Here is a 21,358-nt window from a genome sequence, read left to right on the forward strand (position 1 = left end):
AAATCAATTCATGACATAAATAGGCTAAAGAAGGAAAATCATATGATCATATGAATTTATGCAGAGGAAGCATTTGACAAAATCCAACAAAATTCATGATAAAAACTCACAGTAAACAGGATTAGCAAAACTAACTTGATTTTTTAAATGTACAAAAATTCAGAACTAACATCATACATAGTGGTAAAAGACTAGACATTTTCCCCTTTGAGATCAGGAACATGGCAAGTATGTCCTCTCTCACCCCTCCTGTTCAATATTATACTGGAAGTCCTAGCTACAGCAATAAGAAAAACGGGGGAAAAAAGAACAGTATAAAAATAGGAAAGGAATTGGGTGTAGTGGCTCACGCTTGTAATCCCAACACTTTGGGAGTCCAAAGCAGAAGATCACTTGAGACCAGGAGTTTGAGACCAGCCTTGACAGCATAGCAAAATTTTACCTCTACCAAAATTTTACAAAGGAAAACTTAGCTGGGCATGGTGGCATGTACCTCTTATCCTAGCATCTCAGGAGGCTGAGGCAGAATAATACCTTGAGCTCAAGAGTTCAAGACTGCAATGAGCTATGAACACACCCTGGGTGACAGAACGAGACTCAGTCTCAAAAAAAAAAACTTAGTAATATTAAAAATAAATAAATAAACAAGTAAAACTGTCTTTATTTGCAGATGACAGGATCATCTTTGTGGAAAAATCCAACAAATCTAAAAAAAATCCATAAAACACTACCTCTTGGAGCTAATAAGCAAGAATAGCAAGATCGTAAGATCTAAGATCAATATATAAGAATAAATTTCTTTTCTACATATCAGCATTGAACAATTGGAATTTGAAATTTATAAAAAATATAATTTACAATAGCACAAATACAAAAAAGCAATCAAGACTAACAAAATATGATACAAGGCCCATATATAGAGAAGAGCAAAACACGACGAAAGAAATCAAAGAACATCTAAGTATGTGGATAGATAATATATATTCATGGACTGGAAGATTTAATTAAATAATATAAATTCTTCCCAGTTTGATTTAGGGATTCTACACAATCTCAATCAACAATCAAAATTCCATCAGACTATTACAGAAATATTGAGAAACTGCATCTAAACTTTCTGTGAAAAGGCAAAAGACCTGCAACAACCAACATAATTCTGAAAAAGAAAAACAAAGTTGGATGACTCACACTATCAGATTTCAAAACTTAATAAATGCTGCTGCAGTATTCAAGCAAGCATGGTATTGGTGAAAGAACAGATGCATAGAGCAATGAAACAGAATAGACAGCCCAGAAAGAGACCCATACAAATATCGTCAACTGACTTTTGACAATGCTGCAAAGGAAATTCAATGGAGAAAGGATAATTTTTTCAACAAATGATGTGGGAATTAGATAGATACAAATTTCCTATGCAAAAAATTCCAAATAATGTACGTAAGAATCCACACTCAAAGAGATGGATTCTAACTCTTCACACCTTTAGTGTGTGAACTATTGTGCTATGCACAATATTGTCTTCCGAAGAGTGAGAAAAATAGAAAGAGGAGAAAAATAACTATACAGAGGAAAAACCTGACAAGTCATGTTGATAGCAGATATCTTTGATATGACATGATGAGAATGGCACTTCATCGCTGTAGTATTCCTTCTAAAAACTATAATTCTAGAGGAATAGTAAGAATAACATCAGGCAAATCTCAGTTGAGGAGAATTCTACAAAATATCTGACAAGTACTTCTCAAATCTTTAAGGTCATTGAAAAGAGGAAAATCTAAGAAAATGTCCCAGCCAAGAAAAGCCTAGAGACATGACAACTAAATGTAATATGGTATAAGAAGGACATTGGATAAAATCTGGTAATGCATGCTTTTTCTTAATAATAATGTATCAATATTAGCTTATTAATTGTGACAAGTGTATCACACTAATGTAAAACATGAATAATAGGGGAAAATAGAGGCAGGATACATGGGAGCTCTCTGCACTATCTTTTGAATTTTTCTATAAATCTAAAACTATTCTCAATTAATATAACGCTCACTCTCTCCAAGCAAAGGATAAACTATTGTGTGTTTTTCCCTTGGCCAGTCTCATGAAGCACTCACTTTATTTTTTTCCACTTAATAAAGAAGCAAATGCATAAATAACTTAAAAGAAAAATTTTAATTAAAAAATAATTTAACTGACGACCAAATACTTAACCATGGTGACCCTACCAGATAGTGTTCATGAGAAGGCTTCCTGGACACTAAGCTGATTTCCTAAATAATATCCTTCACACACAAATAAAAAAGCAAGCTATACTTTTCTATTTTTAACCAGAAAAAAGTGCCTAAAACCTTTCCTTTTCAACATATTCCATTTTCTCATTAAAAGAGAAAAAGCAGAGACATTAGCAGTTAAAAACGCCACCTTTATTAATAAAAAATTCATTTTTTAAAAAAATAGAGAAAAAGGAGAAATGCTATGGATACCTAAGGAAGCATGATTGCAATATATTGAGTCCTTTTTGTGCCTATTAAGGCTTTTCAGGATAAACACAGTATAATCAGGGGCTCTACTAGAGTTGAGAAATTTTCATCAATGCAGTTTGGTCATTTAAAATTTTTCCATTCACTAATAACTTAGAAAGTACATTCATTCATTTAACACAGTTTCCTGAACACTCATTTTAATGCAGACAGGTAGTTTGAGCTTGGTATTAAAAAATAGAACCAGACAAAATTATGGATCTCCAATAGTTCCTAAGTGGAATGCACTGTAATGAGTAGGATAAAGTGCACAGAAAAGGGGATCCAACGCAGGTCCCAAGGAACTGATGAGCTTGGAGGGTGAGGGGCACTTTGGTCACCGGGAGGCCAAGAAAGACGTGGGAATAAAAGATGAGGGCCCTTGAGCTGCATTATATCACCGAGACCTCACCTGGTACTCAATTTCCTCTTTAGGGGTAATGTACAAACTATGTGCCGACTAATCCCCCAGGGAAGTTGTCTAGTTTTTCCTCTTCTGGTATGGGTTATAATTATAACATAGAGGATGACTTACAGGAGTGCCGGGTCCTCAGGCAGCAGTGATGATCAAACATATACATTTATTTGAATAATTATTTGCTTCTTTTTCTATACGTGTAACTTTGGAATGAAAACTGTATATACACTATCTGTTCAAGACACTTTCTGAAGATATTGTAGTGATTATGAATTATGAATTTGTTTAAATAAAACTGTTCTTGGAGGAAATATGTAAAAAGTTGTTGAAATGTTTATATCTTCTGACATAATAGTTGTGCTTTTGAGAAAGTTTCCTCTTTAATTAAAGGTAAATTAAAGTTGAAAACAACTGGAAAACTTCATCATAGTAAAAATACTTTTTTGTCAAAAACCTAGATTTTCTTTTCAAAAAGATTAGCTAATTACATTATTATGCTATGTCAAGAAGCTGTCAAAAATCTTGTTTTCAAAGATTATTAAAGACATTATAATACATCATGCTATGATATTAAATGGAATCAAAGGAGTCATGTAGAACTATAATTTCAAATATATACACAAATATATAGCAGAAAATGCAACAAAAGGAAATGCATCAATAATTGAACAAGAGTTCTACGAGTAGTAAGCAAACATTTTTAGCTCATATTTTCCTAATGTGTATTTTCTAAACCTTTTCCCTTGAACAGGAACTACTTTACATATTCCCCATAATAAAAATGTTACATATGTCTATAAAACATCATATTTGATATGCTTTTTAAAATTGATTTACTCAAAAGAAAGTAATTATTCAAAATCAGGACTCTTGTATGTAGCTGCTGTAAATCAAAAATTATTTTTTCAATCCACAATGAAGAGACTGATGTTTGGGGAAAGTGCCATCTTTGTTTTTAAAAACATGATTCCTGGTCTATTTCTTGGGTAGGGTGGCCATGAGGACAAAATGTGCTGGTGTGTCAAGTACTGTTATTGTTGTTAATATTATTATTGTTAATATTATTATTCACTTGATGTAAGTGGAGACTAATATATTTATCCATGGGTTCTTAGCATAACCAGAGTTACATATTTATTATGTGTTCTGATTAAATTACTCACCTTACTTTGATTAATTTCAAGATATTTTCCTATATTCATAGGAAGTATTAAAAAGAGTTATCCTGTTCAGTTTTTCATTAGTTTCTTGTCAGGTTGCAACACAGACTTTAATGAATGGAAGGGAAATTAAAAAAAAATGAAGAAGATCTTTTTTCACAAGTATTCAGTCCTGACAAAATCGCTTTGGAAAATGAGTTTCACTTTGTCATTGCCCTTCCTTCTTCAATCTCACACCCAGGCCGAAGTTCACACACTTTCTTTGATCTGCTCTTTTGAGCAAATCTGAAGTGAGATGCTATTCAGAAGAAACTAATGAGAAGGTATTTGTCAGTGAGAACAATTGCCAGGCATGGCAACTCCACCTGCCAGCAAGACTCTTGCTAAGCTGGGGGCCCTCAGGGAAGCCGAAACACAAGCTTTGACCCTCTCTGAAGAACTGGCCTTAAGGTGACTGGACCCAGCCCATTGAACACAGCTGGTTAGACTGTCACATCAGGGTTAAGAACAGAACTGGAAACAACTTTTCAACCTGATTATGACCTAAATAATACTCATTAATAATTGTCCCCATTCTTCCAGCACATACTTTCACATGGACATCTATTTTATATGTCAAAGGCTAGATTATCTCCATCTTCCAGTTAAGGTGTTTAAACTGGTATGACTCGAAGAGGACAGGATGTGGGATTCAAATCTAGACTTGCTGACCCCAAAACCCTTAATATTTCCTATAGTTGAATTTTCTATTGAAGGAGTCTTCCACATAGGAGAGATGGTTATGGACAAGCATCTCCCATTCTCCACCATTTAGCAAACCCCATTCATATGAGAGAAGGAAAATGAACTGGTGCTGGGTGAGGAACCAGGAAAAGGAGGTGCAGGTGGTTTATGTAGGAGTCATACTGTGTCACGAGGTCAAAAGTTAAGAATGTGGTTTTTGTTATTTATGTTGTGGGATCCAAAGGGTTTCTTGAATTGTACTTGGGAAAAATGAGAATTTCCAAGCTGTATTTTAGGGAGCTGTGTGGAGAGCTGCTTACAGAAGGGCAAGACTTGAGAATTCAATTAAGAGATTAGTGTGAACAGAAGAGCATCAGGTGGATCTGAACCTGAGCCTTCTTGGTGGGAAGGAAAAGTATATGACAAACGAAAACAAATGACCAAGGTGTATTGATAGGAATCAGTGACAAAGTAAACACTGAGGCTAAGAGATATGTAGAAAAGAAAGAGGATCTCTGAGACTCCATACCCATGAAACTGAAATGAGGGTAAAAATACTATAAGAAAACTAGGAGGTGGGGTGAGGAGGTTATAATTCTGTTTTGGACTGGAATTGATCCCTTTAAAAAATTATAACTAAGAACTGGCCCTCTAAAGATCAGTGAGCTGTAGAATGCTTTGATATAATTTTGGTCATAATCTCTAATGATACTGATTTACAGGGAAAAATATAACATCAGTCATTACAAGAAAGCCTGACTCTGGCTAAGAATAGTTCTAGGCTCATGATGGGATTAAGCAAGAAAGGAACTCTATGTACTTAAAAGTTGGATATAGCTTCATGGGAAATGACAAACACTTGGGAAAGGACAGAGAGAAGCAAATCCTTGGGGATGCAAAATAGGATCAATGAAATTCTTTGGTTCTACATTTTTAAAACCCCATGAGGAAAGTGGGTAGACAGCTGGTTCTTTAAAACATAGGCTGAACTTTTTTTTCATCTAAGAAAGAAAAACTATACTTGCCCTTAATTTACCCTCAATAAATCCATAAATAGAATCATGCATGCCTTTTACTAAAGTACAACTGTCAATAAACATGTTAACATTTAAATTTCCATTTCTTGAATATCATTCTAATACAATAAACACATCAATCTAGTCAATGTTGTTTCCTGATCTGAACAAAAAGTATAAGAAAATAACGTGGATAGTAAAGATTTTTTTGAATAATAATAAAGTGTGTGCATTTGATAACTGCATGCCTATGTATATACTTTTCTTAAGAAGGATCACAGAAATATATTAAGAAATGTTGCAGTCAGTCACTATGATTTATTGAAAAGTTTCCCTTTACAGCTTGTATTGACTAACACTATCAGAGCATATGATATGCCTCTCTTTCAAAAGTGTTAACTCATGAAGTTTGTGTGGAGTTCAAAACAGTATTTCTCCTTTGATCAGCCCTACAAAATCCAACCCAAAAAGAAGCTCATAAAATAAATGAAAACATGAAGACAAGGACTGTATCTTCTTAGAGTAGGCAAAGATCTGCATAAGTAATGCATACACCTAAAAAGTGTTAGGAGGTTCTAATTCTATATTTTTGGTTAATATCTACATTCATGGGTTGCTAAATTAACACACGCATCACTTCAACATACAACCATTTGCCCCATGCTGATGCATGGAGGTTGTTCTTTGAAGAGTTTCTCTGTAGTCAGTTGACAACCCAGTCTCCCTTTCTCGTGGAATTTGTAATATTCAGACACTCATACTTAGGAGTTTATTCAAATTCATTAACTCAATAAAAACATTCAAGAAACATTTATTGGGTACACATTATATAAAGCACACTGGATGAATTAATCTCTTAGATGACTTATACCTGCTTGTTTAACCAAATAAACTGACTGGAGGGATGTGTAAAAATGGTTCAACTAATTCCATGTGTAGAAACAGTAATGTAATCAATACCTGAATAGACCTAGATGTTTAATGTCAGTAGACATAATGATCTGGGAGTTTTACACAAATGATCAAACAAGTTTCAGATTATTTGTTGTCATGAAGGCAACTGATAATGTGTCAATGAATCAACTGTACAGTGGGAACCTGGAAAGGAGACATTTGTTCCTGAATATGCCAGTGGTGACTGGGTGGGCATACATTAGTTCTTCTCTGATTTGACACGTCCCCCAACAAACTGTAAAACGTACTCTGATAGGCTTACACTGCCATATGGCAGGAGAAAACTGCCTCTCATATTAAATGTCACCAACACAGAATATTTCTGTTATATAATAAAATATGCAAAATATATAATGCATATTCTTTAGGTGAGATTATAATCACTGCCAGATTCATATTGTTTCTATCAGTTTCTAGAGTTCCTTTCTATTATAGTTGTTACTTTCACTCATTGCTTCAAATATTTATTGGCATATACCATGTTCCAGGCATTATATTAGAAGCTGGGGGCAGGAAGATGAGAAGAACATGGGAGAAAATGATACATTAGCAAATATCTCACCTAGTACGCTCCTTACTATACTGGAGATTCACACTTGATATTCTGGGAATGCAACTATGAGAAAGACAGCGCTAAGGAGAGCCAGAATGACTTCGTGTTTCCAATCGTCCTTTTAGAGGTAAGACTTGGTGAGCCCAGAATCAATCACTGGGTTGGAGTGTGGGAGAGAGGGAAGTGGACTGGTCCATCCTGGGTTCTTAACCAGATAGTTAGTGACCAACCTAGCTCTAGAATGTAGGCTTCAAACCCAAGTGTCATCATTTCAGGTTCAGTGTTATTGCTACTAAAAAACCATACAGATCCAAACTACTTAGAGTGAGCGGTGTTTTATCTATCAGATTTTGCATTTATCCAAAGTCTTCAGTGCCTTAATCCAAAATTATGTGAGAGCTTTGTCTTTCAATCTTCCTCCTGGGGCTTGTCTTTGTCTTTCAATCTTCCTTCTGGGGTTTTGCACAGGACCAGTCATAAAATATATGCTCAAAAAATGTTTGTTGAATGAATAAATGAATGAACTGCGTAATGCAGGCACAAAGCAAGTCTGTGAGAAGGTAGGTAGGTATGAAGATAGCGGATAGGGAGATGTGGTTACAGGTGTCGTGCTTAGAGACACTTTTCAATCTCTCAAATTTTTCCAGAAATCCATATCTAAAGCTGATCCTTCAAGAGGTGTTATAATATTCACTTTTATTACTGTCATTCAAGATTATAATACACTCGTTGATTTTAACCCTTGTTATCTGCCAATCCCCATTTCCCAACTAAAAAATTAGAAGCTCTTCTCTTGTCAACTAGATATTAAATTCTAAACAATCACAAATAATACGGAAAAGTCAGCACCAAAATTCTGGCAGAAGAAAAACCACTGGTACCTACAGCTAAAAATGTGAATGATAGGGCCAAAATCTAGATGATGATGATGACGAAGATGATGATGATGATATTATAAATAAAAAGACACTTTGACTCAAGTTTTTTCACTTTAGATCATGATATTTTGGGGTAGTCAAAACAACTGACGCTTGCATACTTTTAGTATTATTTCAAAGAAGTCACAATTTCATGTCCTCATTTTCTTCTCCTTAACCCATTTGAAGAAATGATAAAACAACACCATCAAACTAAGTCGCGCAAAGAAAGAAAAACTTCTCTGGGAATCTTGTGCCTTCCTCATTTAGTCATGTTACAGATTGGGAATTGCAATCACTTGAAAAAACAGTAACTTTTTTTTAGTATTGGTGTTATTGGCAATATATTTCATATCAATTAAAATTTTGCTTGGTCTAAGTTTTTATTTTTTAAAAATTTTAAAAATAGCTACTGAAGAGAACGTTACCTTTCCTCACTCTTCACATATTTGTGTTGTCAATAATATTCTTCCTTTTTATTTACTTAAAACACTTTGATAATGTTTCTAAAGACGCACAATATTTTTCTTATCCCATACTCCTATGGGAAAACATGTTTAAATCTTCCAGCTAGAATTTCTTCAGCTCACTTAAAGAATTTCACCTTCTCAACACCTCTGCATTTAACTTAATGTTTTTCAGATTTCCAAACTCTATTACCACAATGCTATACAAATAACCATAGTTCAAGGGTCAGCAAAAGGGACCTATTAGGTGAAAGGTTGAATAACTTGAAAGAAAAGAGTTCCAATTTTAAGAAAGAGGTTTAGCAGGTTTGGGACCTCTTGTGTGCTGGCGCGACTCCATCCATTCTTATTTTGGCTCTCCATCACTAAGGTGTTAACTTTTTAGCTGCTGGGGATTTGTGCTTTATTACGTTTTCTCCTTCCATTTACTTATTAAGCTTGAGGAAACATTACTTCATGGCCAAAACAATATTTCAGATTTTATGAATCAGCTTGCCTCAGGGAAAGATTGAGTTAAATTTGTACCCTAAATTTGTTCTCATATTTATAACCAAATTAATTCTGTAAACATGATTCTTAAAAAACACATTGAATCGTTCAGGTTAAAACAGATGTTACTCATCCATATTTTTTTAAAAAAAGCCCTCAAATGTGATTCTTTATGTGTCTGCTCAGAAGGAGAAGGAAAGAAAACAAGCATATTCAAGGCAAACGAAGGACAGAGCCACAGTTTAATCGCCACATTTAGATTCTTCTCTTCCTCTTCCTTCTTTCTTTGAGATTTCGACAAAGAGGAGAAAAAAATTTTTGCTGAATCTGTTTTTAAAGACTAGATGTCTTGCCCATGACTTTGAATGGAAAATAACTAGCTAACAAGTTGTGAGAGAGCCACAGACTAAAAAGAGAAACAGACACACAATAGGTTTTTACAGAGATGAGAACATGGAAATTTGGCACCGATAAATGTATTCACCCATTCATTCATCTATCTATTCATTAGGCAGTTATTAAGTGAGGCCCCCAAATGTGTAAGACACAGTGCCAGCTACAATAGGTGACAGGCTCTAAAGAAAGAGTCCTAGGAGATTGGGTGAATATAAGGTGAGAATTTATTTTACATGGTTGAGTCAAATGGACCCTAAAGCACAAAGAAAGTTTCTTATTTTTAGTTGTATAAACCAGGGCTGTAACAAGTATTACAGGACCACTATCTAGGTTAAAAAGAATGTAGAATGAGATTACCCAGGTTAAACCATGGCCTAGATATGTACATCCTGGGTTTGCACCCCCAGACGGTCATCAGCTCTGCCAATTTCTACGTGGGGTTAGAACAGGAGCAGCCAGTGGCCCCTCCGCAGCCTCACGATAATCCATGGGGCCATGACTAAGTTAGACAATTAAGTCATTGTCACCACTGGGTACATTTTCATAATACAGTTTAACAGTAGAGAAAGTTTCTCTCCACCCTACAAGCTGAATTTTCCTTTGACTAACCCCAGAGATACAGGATGGTGACACTGGGGTTCATTTTGTCCATCCAGACACACCTATTGTGTTCAGACTTTTAGAGAACATTCTGAGTTACACTTTACATGCCCTTTCTCACTTTATTTTCTCACTGTATTACAAATCCTTGTGTTTATGTCTGTCTCCCCTTTATAAGTACCACTTAGGTATATGGGCTTCTTTAGGGCAAATACACTGTCTTACTGCTTTTTTGATCCTTGAATCTTAGCACACAATAGTGAGAGAAGTTCAATATCTTTAACTGTATATGCCCCAGAGGAAGTAGACAGCAACTTTATAAATGGTCTGGCCATCTAAGGTAACTTCAGAATGGAGCGTGCCTTATGAGTATCAGACAGAAGCGGAGTGTTGGGGCCATGCCTCTTCAATGGAATCAGTGAAAATGCAGGTCTACGTTCTCTTGGTTATTCTAGATCTCATCAGTCCCCAGAAGGTGTGCGCTCAGCTTGTGCTTACCAGACATCTCCAGGCTATTATGCAGATGGAAACTTGCTGGAATAGTGTTGGTCAAACACTTTTCTGAGAGGTCAGTCTAGGATCAGACGTCAGGGAGGTAAGATGAGAAAGACTGCAGTTTTTCCAGCACTATCTTCTCAGAGTGGCCAGGGCAAACCTGACTAACGGAGGAACTTCCAACAGTAGGCATGGGCAGTCACTCCCCAAGAACCAAGCCCAGCATTTTAACCTTAACCACTGAAGAGGAAGGAGCAGCTATCACCAAATGTACAAGATGACCTTATATTTACCATGAATTATATTCCTGGGAAAGGCATTGTAGTTCAAAAGGAGGTGAGGATAATCTGATTTTCCCATTGAAGCAAGGATTTAATGGGATTCCGTGTCGGTCCAAGGGTCTACTGCTTGATGACTTACAGAAATGATAGCAAACACCACATTTAATTAAAAGCATAACACACCTGAGTGCTATAAGGTGCAAAGCTTTCCAAGGTGTGCGGAAGCTGTTTAACTGGGAGCGTAATAAGAAGTTCTTTAACTTTTATCCGATTGTATTTCTTTAAGAAAGCTCCTGCAGAGGATAATGGAAAAACATGGAATTTAAATAAAACATTCAAAGTTGACGATGGCAGAGAAGCTGTGCAAGACAAGCAGAGACAAAGGCATATCATGGTGCAGAAAACCCCAGCAATACCATAGGCACAATGCCCACTGCAAGAACTGCAAGTAGTGGCACAGATGCAGTTGGCCACACAGTTGATATGTAAATCACAGTCTTAAGCTTAAGAAAGCCATAAATAAATGCACAAATAATATTCATCAGTGAGAGCCCATGAACAAGAAATCCAGGCTCCCCAGTGCTCAAGTTAAAAGATCACTGTTGGCAGGGCACAGTGGCTCATGCCTGTAATCCCAGCACTTTGGGAGGCCACAGTGGGTGGATCACCTGAGGTCAGGAGTTTGAGACCAGTCTGACCAACGTGGTAAAACCCCATCTCTGCTAAAAATACAAAAAAATTAGCCCGGTGTGGTGGCGGGTGCACATAACCCCAGCTACTCCGGAGGCTGGGGCAGGAGAATCACTTGAACCCAGGAGGCCGAGGTTGCAGTGAGCGGAGATCGCGCCATTGCACTCCAGCCTGGGTGACAAGAGCAAGACTCTATCTCAGGCAAAAAAAAAAAAAAAAAAAAGGAAAAAAAATCACCGTCTACTTTTTCCCTAAAAGAGAGAGAGAAAAAAAGGGGGATGCACAGGAGGGGAAAGAAAGGAAGAAAAGGAAGGGAAGGAAAGAAAAAGGAAGGGAAGAAAATTAAAAGACCCTCTGGCTAAACACCCCAGGTTCCTACTTCCTAGCAAGGGTTTCTTTGCTAGAGTTTCAAAAGAAAGAGGTAAATGAAGTGTGGGGAGAACACAGAGGTGTCAGATACATTTCCATAAAGCTGTGTGTATTTTCAGAGTATTAAGCTTAATGTGGTGAGTGCAGTGAAACAGAAAAGAATTTCAGTCTTTAGAGCTGTTAGTAAACAAAGCTAAACAAAAGATGAAAAAAATTTTGCAAATGTGGTGAAGACAGTTGAAAGATGTCACACGTTTCTCTATCTCCAGTGTGGTTTTAAAAAAGACTAAGAGGGCCAGGTGCGGTGGCTCATGCTTGTAATCCCAGCACTTTGGCCAAGGTGGATGCATCACTTGACGTCAGGCATTGGAGACCAGCCTGGCCAACACAGCAAAACCCTGTCTCTACTAAAAACACAAAAATTAGCCAGGTGCAGTGGCGTGTGCCTGTAATCCTAGCTACTTGGGAGGCTGAGGCATGAGAATCATTTGAACCCAGGAGGCAGAGGTTGCAGTGAGCTGAGATCATGCCACTGCACTCCAGCTTGGAAACAGAACAACAGTCTGTCTCAAAAACTAAAAATAAAATAAAAATTAAAAAAAGAATAGGAGCAGAGAGAGAGAGAGAGAATCAAATGGATGTTTCCTATAGATTCCAGTTGGATCAGGAATCAGGAAAGCCAATACAATTGAATCCTTCCTTTTAGATTAATAAATCAATATTTGTCCAAACTCTTTGAAACAGATGATGTTTTCCCATTAAATAAGTAGGACAAATTATAAATTATATGAGACAGTAAACATTCAAAAATAAATACAATACTATAATTTAATTTCTTAAGTATATTTTCCACTTAGGTTTAAATCATGTGTCCTTATGTGTGTGATCTTTCCACCTCTGTCACTACTTTTATTCTAGTCTTTGGAGAGAAAGGAAACATCCCGTATGGATGCAGTCTGGCTTCTGAATCCAGAAGGCTCACATCAAGGATGATGCTGCTACATTGTTCTACCAGCGTAAAAGAAGACATCCAGGTGGTGTTGGCAAAATTACGCAAGAGCCTAATTTCCTCTTCCTCCTGGACAGACAGCCAGTCTGCCTCTCTCTACTTCCCTTGAAGTTGGCTGTGGCCATATGACAGTGATTAGACTAATAGAACTTAAGCAACGTGATGTCAGTCCTAGGCAGACATGGTCAACAGAATTTCAGACTTTGTATCTGTTAGTAAACAGAACTAAACAAAAGGTGAAAAAACTTTGCAAATGTGGTGAAGACAGTTGAAAGATGTCAAACGTTTCTATATCCCCAGTGTGGTTTTAAAAAAGAGTAAGAGGGCCAGGCGTGGTGGCTCATGCTTGTCATCCCAGCATTTTGGGAGGCTAAGACGGGTGCATCACTTGAGGTCAGGTGTTCAGATTGTTCAGGAACAATCCTCCATGCCCTTTCTCCTGCAGCAGCCCTGGCACCTGCTGAAGAAGTGAGAGCCACATGCTGGAAAGCACCAGGGCCTCTGACAGACTTCTGGAAGGACACCACCTTGGAGAAAAGTCTACTTCAAACTTATGTGACTGACAAAGAAATCATATTGTATGAAGCCACTGACATGGGGAAGAATTGCTATTTACAATAGCCATGATCACCATAAACAAAGATAGTCACCCCAGCAATTCTCCTTATCTTTTCCCCCTTTTTTACTACCAGAGGGTTTGGGTCCCTGGTGCACATAAACCTGACGAGCTCCAAGCTACTGAGCCTCCTCACTGTTGCCAGGCACACACTCTCATGTCTGATGCCTGCCACGTAGACACTGCATGTGGCAAAATCACTTTTCATAGTCCTCACAGCATCCCCATGATTACCATGTTAAGATCAGTGAAATGAGATGAAGAGATACAACAGATTGTGCAGTACAGACCTCTAGAAGACACAATTCACACTAAACAATGCCTTCTAAATTTTCTCAGTGTACAACCTGCACAACCAAATGTCAATTGATAGGTAATGTCAAGAGGAAATTTCTTTATCTGTTGTGATATCTTTCCCATCTTCAGTTCCTAGCAATTGTTCTCTGCTTTCTCCTTCCTGAAATCTCTCACTCCTTGGGAAGTTTCTATCCTATTAAGGAGCCTTGTGGCACAACTTTCTTCCCACCATAAAGTCTATTTGCCGCTGGGTTGCTAGGGTCAGCTCTGCCATGCCATCTAAAAGCCTATAATTCACTGAAATGGAGTTTCTCATTTTTTCCATCCATTAAAATTAGTTTCTATTTATCTGAAGCAAAAATTTCAGTAGGGGATTTATTAATAACTCTCATCTAACCTAATAAAGATCTTTCAGATAAAGACTGTGGACCAAGCAGGAGGAAGGCACAACAAAAATTTTAAAAGTAGGCATGTTTCACTTCAATTATCAAAATTTTAAAAGAATGAAAAAATGAGACATGACTTATCTGTGTTACCTCATTCCAATTTCTGAGGCAATTGACTTCCCAGTTATCTTCTACAGACTTGGCCTCTTACAAAGTTTCTGGAAATTTTCCCATTGGTCACAATTATCCTCAGTGTGTTAGGGCCATGCCTCATTGCAAATTTCTCCTACATGATATGAGGGTTAAGGGGGGAAAGACATCCCCTCCTGTAGGAAAAAACAAAATATGTCAGCTTGGCATTTTATTTTAGGCATTGCTCAAATAAGAACTGTATACATTCCAACATAAGTTAAAAGGTTCTCGTTTATTTAATTGCTATGATTAGGAAGGTGTAGTTAAACAGAACCACACTAAGAGAGAGTATGCGTCATAAAAGGATCAGAAGGAATCCTATGCTGGGCCTCTGGCTGCTGGGAAGAGTCAGGGAACAGCAGCTCCCATCCAAATTCTCCAGCGCCACGCTCAGCGGCGGGAGATTGGAAAAATGACCGTTTCTCGACAGGCATCTGGAAAATGTATGCTTTGTTGTCAGAGATCACTAGAGATAACTGGATGGATCATCAAGGTTTCCACTAGGTGAAGTGCTCAGTGTTTAATAACAAAGGAAAAGGGAAATGTATGAGAAATATTAAGTGATCCTCTTACTTGGATATGACAAGGCTTTACATCAAGTTCTCATTTAACTGTGTTAAGCAAGAAAGACACTGAAATATTTCTTTTTCCCTCTTCTTTGTAAACAACCTGACTAAACTGCTAACATTTATTGAACACTTACTAAGTGCCAAGTGCTACACTAAGTACTTGGTAATCATTATTTCATTTAATATCAGTCGATCAAACAATGTTTACTGAGAACTTACTATGGGAGAGGTAGATAATAATGAAATGCAAAAGAGGAATAAAAGAAAGATGCAGTTTCAGCTCTCCCAAAGCTTGTCAATATAACTGGGGAAATAAGATGTGTAAGCACACACATGGGAAGAAGTACACATTAATATATTACTGAGTGACAATGACTGGCAGGAGATGGAGGGAAAAACCTGGATGGATGGTTCTGGCCAGTATATAGAACCTTCCACATATGAGAACCTCGGAAAGAACAAAAGTAATCAGGCGTGAACGCAGTTGGGGAAACCGTGCTCCCCGCAGAAGGCTCAAATAATTATGGAAGGTCTTGAACACAAGTGAAAAAGCCAATGATTATCATTATGCTGCATAAATTCACAAACCGAGACCGTAACTTTCAACTTTTCACGTTTTCCCTTTTTCCCACACACAAATTTACCACATAATTTTTTCAGTGATATATTGAGTAATAGATATACACACACACACACACACACCAGGAGTATTTGTTTCCACATTTGGCTATTTCTGAATGTAAAATGAATCAGATCACTGTCTATGTTTTCCTGTATTTTTAGCCTAATATACTACTTATCTGGAAATCTTGAATTTAAAAATATACATCCAATTTTTAAAAATCGCTAGATATTTGAGACCCCAATATAAATCTTTATGTCGTACAAGTCAGCTTGTCATGACAGTTTTTTATTTCACTTAAATGATGGTATGAGCCGGGGTGGAGCTGAGATTCCCATCACTATGTATATAATTAGGGAATAGGTGTGTGTTAGGTAAATACCTTATGTATATATGACTGAATTTCTAATTTGTTGTATAAAAACGAAAACTCTTACCTTGAGGGATAATTACTACAACTTCCCTGTGAGAATAAAATACCACCAAGCAGCATACCTCAGGGAATAAACCTGCATCACACTTTCATGAAATCTGCACACAATACGGGTCAGATGGTTAATGAAGCCATAAACTATACTATGTCTGAAGTACTAAACATCACCTTCTGCAGTTGGCCTCTGTGGTTAAGAGAGCGGAAGATGTTTATTACCAGAAGCCACCCCTCTCGCCTTGGAAGGCACATTCAGAGCCAGCTCTTTGTAAATAAACATACAACCTTTGCAAAGGTAAGGCTGTGCCTTAAAGAAGATCCTAAGAATGCAGGCGAGAGAGAAGGAAGATAAAAAATCTCATGAATAAAGTCGAAGGCTGCAGGCTAAGGTGGTTATTAAGTCCCAAGCTGTTTTTCCTTCACTTTTCCTCACCACTGAAATAAAAACAATTATTGCTATGATGCTCTAAAATTAGAACACATTTGTCGTTTTTAATGGCAGCTACACTCAACTTGAGCTCGGCAGTAAAAGCAGAGAGGCAAAGAAAACACTTGTGCCCTGGGCCTGCCCTCTCCGGGTGTGGCAGCCTAGGGGGAGAAGTATCAGCCCACCTGAGTCTGGGTTTGTGCAGAAACTTCCCTGGCGGAAAAGGCGTCGTAAAAGGGGTTTAAGAAATCCCACTGGATGCTTTCCCAGAGCCTTGGTGTTGCGGCGCTCAGCTCCAATGCACAGACTGCGCTACGAAGGCGCCCTGCGCAGGGATTGGCTGCAGCACCCAGGTAGGTGAGCTCCATTATTCTGGGTGCCACCTTCTAGAGAACTCTGGAAGGCTAAACAAGCTCATCTCCTGCCTTTCTCTACAGCTACGCGGAAAGACTTGCCTAAATAATGAATTACTAACGACCGAAAGCCTTTGTATTACTTTAAGGGGAAAAAGTCACAATTTGTGACTGGAGTTAGATTACCAATGTGAAATGGCCATTTGCGGCTTTTATTCCGAAAATGGAAGTGATTCAACCTCCTCCAATCCATGTTTTCTTCCATTTATTTAGGCATCTTAGCCAAAAAAGGTTTGGCTGATCCCCTTAATTACTGAGATAATTGCCTTAATTCTCTCTACACTTTACTAATGTAGCTCCAGCTTTGAATCTTAAGCTTTATCCATTAAATCCTTGTAATTGAGAAAAAAAAAAAAAAAGAAAAGAAAACTGGGTTTGACCTGATGAATCCTAAACGTTTTAACAATGTGTTGAAGAGCCAAAAGAAAGATGACAGATAGACAGATAGAGATAATTTAATCATATACTTGAAGTAAAAATAGATTTTCAAGGCAGAAATATTTTCACACATCTCCCAACACAAGATTTGAGATTGCTCAAATAAGAAAATTCATTTTCTATCAAGTAAATCTTTGATTGTAATTACAAATAATTCAGAATTCCACCAAGGGTATGTGTGGGGTGTGTGTGTGTGTGTGTGTGTGTGTGTGTATGTGTGTGAAAGCTTAGGCTGAGGGATGTGGGTTATGAGAATCGAGAGCTGTGGTTTTACATCGTCCCTGTGTTTTGCACGTATTTGTGGGTCACAAGTCTTCCTTGGCTGTGAATTCTCATTCACTTTCCTGCCTTCTACCATCATGCAGCGAAGGCTGAGTTCCGGCCAGGGATGCTGAGAGACAGGGGTCATCCTCTATTCTATCAGCCCACTAGCCTCCCCTCCTTTTCAGAATAAAGTAGCAAACTGCTGGCTTTTAGTGTGGCCCCTGTGGCAATTCTGAGAAAAGGACCAGCTTTCGTTTTAATGTGATTGTAAAATGTCTAGAGATGCTTAGCTATAAGGCACTATAAAAGTTTAAGATATTATTGTTAAAAGGACACAGTAAGGCTATTCATGGCAAAGGTTCATCCAAGTGCAAAAGCACAGGGGCTGAACAAGTAGGAGGAGAACTCAGGAAGGTTTCTGTTGTTGTTGATGTTGTTTTTATTTTCATTTCCAAGCCTTTCTGTCAACAATTTTACAGGCTACAGCTATCTGAGGTGCTACAAATGGGGGCTTTACATCAGCTTTTCTTTGTACAGGAAAATTGTAATTTAATTGAACTGAAAAGCCTAGAAGTACACATCATCCACAGAATAAGCAAAGGTTGCAAGGTGAATTTATTAAGCCACAGATAAAACATCATGTTCCTTATTCTGGCCCTCAATTCTTTCTGACTTTGCTTCATTCCTTAGACATGCTGTTTTGGTGATTGCAAATGCTTTTTAGACCACATCTTTGCAAATATCTATATGATGTGAACCCTGGCAGCTTGGCATTCCATGACACTTCCTTCTATCTTAAAAACACTGCCTCAACACAGTGCTTCTGAATTTGCTCCAGCAGTGGGGTAGAGAGGAGAGAAGAGAATATTGGGTCTTCTGTACTTTCACCTTCCAGTAGAACACATGGGCTCCCCTTGCATTTCTTTGGCCAAAGCAAATCGCACAGCCATGGGTGACTTTCAGTAAAATCCTTTTGTATGGTTGGGCAGAGGAAGAGAACCAGGAACATCACTGAGCAACAGGAACAACTACTATGGGAGGCCACATAGAAGAGGGAAGAACAAGGCAGATACAGAACAGACATAGATGAAACCCTGTGCAAAGACCCAGCGTGGGGATGGAGCATGGAAAGGATTGTAAACCATGACAGGAAATAGGTTTGGAATGGCAGGTAGAAGTCAGATGGTGCAGTGTCCATTACACTATGTTCCCTATGTTTAGCAAATATTCAGTAAATATCCACAATGTGCCCACTGTTATTCTAGTTACTTCATTCAATATAGCACTTGATCCTCACCAACCAAATTCCACATTGTATTAAATCTAAGATCCCATCCACCGTAAATCAGACCCTTAGTGTATGTATTATTAGGCAAGAAAAGAAAAAAGGAAAAACCACTGCCAATGAAACTATGGAAATACACTTTCTTACCACTTAGAATGCTTATGTTATACTTGAGAAGGCTCTTATAAGACCCGAGTATTTCTGTCATCTATCATTCTTGTGTATGTATATGTGTGTGTGTGTGTGCTTGCATATATATGCAAAATAAATGACTTAAGAAATTCCTAATACTTTTTTACATTCAGAGCATGACTGTACTGAATCACTTATTTACTCCAAATCATTGATGTCAGTGTCGGAGTCTTCACTTCCAGTATTGCACTCTATGCCGTCACAGGGCAAATGCCAAAATTGGGGTTCAGCCCAGGAAGCCACACGGGTTCTTGGCTTTGCACGGGGAGAAATTCAAACAGGAGCCCACAGAGTAAAGTGAAGACAAGTTTAATAGATTAAAGGAATACAAGGGTGGCTACTCCATAGCAGACAGCCCCAAGGGCTGCTGGCTATTTTTACGGTTATTTCTTGATCATATGCTAAACAAAGGGTGAATTATTTGTAAGTTTTCCAGGAACGGAGCTGGGAATTCTGGGAACTGAGAGTTCCTCTCCCTTTCAGACCATATAGGGTAACTTACTGTGTCCGGAGTTGGCTCCTTCCAGTGGGTTCGTGGTCTCGCTGACTTCAAGAATGAAGCCACAGACCCTTGCAGTGAGTGTTACAGCTCTTAAAGGTGGTGTGGACCCAAAGAGTGAGCAGCAGTTAAGATTTGTTGTGAAGAGCAAAAGAACAAAACTTCTACAGTGTGGAAGTAGACCCGGGCAGGTCGCGCTGCTGGCTGTGGGGAGGGGGAGGTGGCCAGCTTCTTTTATTCCCTGACTTTGTCCCCGCCCATGTCCTGCTGATTGGTCCATTTTACAGAGCGCTGACTGGTGCGTTTTACAATCCTCTTGTAAGACAGAAAAGTTCTCCAAGTCCCCACTCGACCCAGGAAGTCCAGCTGGCTTCACCTGTCATTACAGATGTTGCCATGGCATTTGTAAGCTGGCATTACACTGGTGCCAGTTTCCTTTCATATCCTAATGTATTATAATTAGCACATAATGAGCAAAGAGAACAACCAGCGGTGGCTCTCATTACCATCTTGGTTTTGGCAGGTTTGGCCACTTCTTTACTGCACCCTGTTTTATCAGCAGAATCTTTGTGACCTGTATATTGTGAAACCAGGCCTGCCGAATACCTATCTCAATGCCATAAAGGGAGATGGTGATGAACTCTTTTAAGAAAATAACTATGCACCACCAGTGCTGGACTCCCAGGCCAGCTCTGCAGTAATGAAGAGGCAGCCTGCTCTTGACTCCCACTTCAGGAATGTTGCTAAGCATGCTTGATTTGTCATCTCACCCTACTCTTTCTCCCTACCTATTTGGTTTCTAATAATTAGAAGGGAGCTCACTATAGTTTCTGACATTTTTTTCCAAGTCATTAACAATCATTCTGCTAGTTTTGAGGCTGAAGATTTTGATGTTTACACATCTGCAAGCTGAGGCAATTAGACCACAACTGCCACCTGGAAAGCCATGATTATAAGACACCTTCTATGGTAGGGCACAGTCTGCTTTCAAGATTGTTAAAATGTGAGAAAATACTAGAATTGAATAAATATGGTAGTCACGTGTACTGAGTCCTTACTTGTGCCAGACATTGAATTAATAACTGTAGATTAACTCATTTAATCTTGGTAACATGTCAAAGTAGATGTATCTACCTACCTCCAGAGGAAGAATTTCCCAAACCGAGGCTCTTGATAAGAAAAAAACTATAATCTGAACCTTAATTTGTCTAGTTCTCAGCATTACAATATGAGGCTGCGGGGAGAAATAATCACAAGCAATTTACAGGTGGCAAAGGAAAACTCGAGGCTGTTGAGTGATTTTGCTTACTCTATGTGGCAAAATTGGGATTATTGTTCAATATTCTTTTACTTGGCCTATGAAGATGCAATCTAGATCTATGTTGTATGTAATTACAACCTACATTTCAGGTCTGGATTATAAACCTTTCCCAAATAGAGAAATTGAACAGGGAAAATATGGTTGTGTTTTTCCTTTGGGACTTGTTGCAATGGCAATGCCAAATACAGAGAGTTACAAATACCGTTCTTCTTGCTGTCAAGAGGGTTACCTTGGTCAGAACCCCAAAGGCACGTTTCCCCGTGCTCCATGGTCAGGGTTGGGGTGAACACAGTATGCCCAGGTGTGAATCTTCTGTGAATTTCTCCGGAGTCTCTCAGTGTCACTTATATTTGGCTC

This window comes from Pan paniscus, chromosome 16 (genome assembly GCF_029289425.2).
Source record: "Pan paniscus chromosome 16, NHGRI_mPanPan1-v2.0_pri, whole genome shotgun sequence".
Taxonomy (NCBI): domain Eukaryota; kingdom Metazoa; phylum Chordata; class Mammalia; order Primates; family Hominidae; genus Pan; species Pan paniscus.